A 990-nucleotide genomic window follows, 5' to 3' on the forward strand; every position below is an offset into this window, starting at 1 on the left:
ATCGGCTGTCAGCACCACATCACCGTCCGCCATATCCCGACAGTCAAACCGGGGATTACGATCAAAATCAGCATCCTTTCAAAAAAAAAAAAAATAGCTTATCCTTTCTTCCTCCTCTTTTCAATGAGGCTAAAATGAAAGATAAGAGGGGCGAGACAATTGTTTGGCCACTCGATTGCAGAGTTGGTGCCATGTAAATAAAACTTGTATTTCTGCACAACAATAATGAGGATTGTAGAGGTGTTGATCCATCACTTACCATCACTTAGGGACCTTGCCAGCATGGGGCCAAGCACGAGGGCCCAAGCAATTCTTATTTTATTTTCTTAAACTTGGGTTAAATTGGAAAAAAAAAATAAAAAAATCAAAGCATGCACATTTTAAACCATATAATCATCAGTGTTCAATTATTTTAACATCAGTAGACAATTTATATTTTGTATCGTTTTCACTCGGTATTAATCTTCTGTATCATCTGATACGACTTGATCTACAAACATGCATGGAGTGTAAGTTTAGTGAACTCCAAAAGCTTTCCAAAGTCCAATGATGTATATTAAATCATAAACATATTAAGTGCATTGTAAAGACTTTTTTCAAGGTAAAAAAAAGTACAGAAGGATTTTTTTTGCTGCACGGACTAAACTACTACTGCTAAAAACAAAAACAACAACAACAAAGAATACTACTACTACTACTACTACTAATAATAATAATAATAATAATAATAATAATAATAATAACAATAACAATAACAATGCACAGCATGTTATTGCTTAAAAATAATGACAGGCAAAAAAACTAAAGGAAAAAGAACTGGTAACAGTTATTTGTTACAGCAATAACAACAACAACAACAACAACAACAACAATAATAATAATAATAATAATAATAATAATAATAATGATAATACATTCTATTTGTGTATGAACATTCATGCATTTGATCCAGGTTATTTAGGGTATATGTATACCCTTTTTCTTCTCCTT

This window comes from Silurus aristotelis (genome assembly GCF_946808225.1).
Source record: "Silurus aristotelis genome assembly, chromosome: 28".
NCBI lineage: Eukaryota > Metazoa > Chordata > Actinopteri > Siluriformes > Siluridae > Silurus > Silurus aristotelis.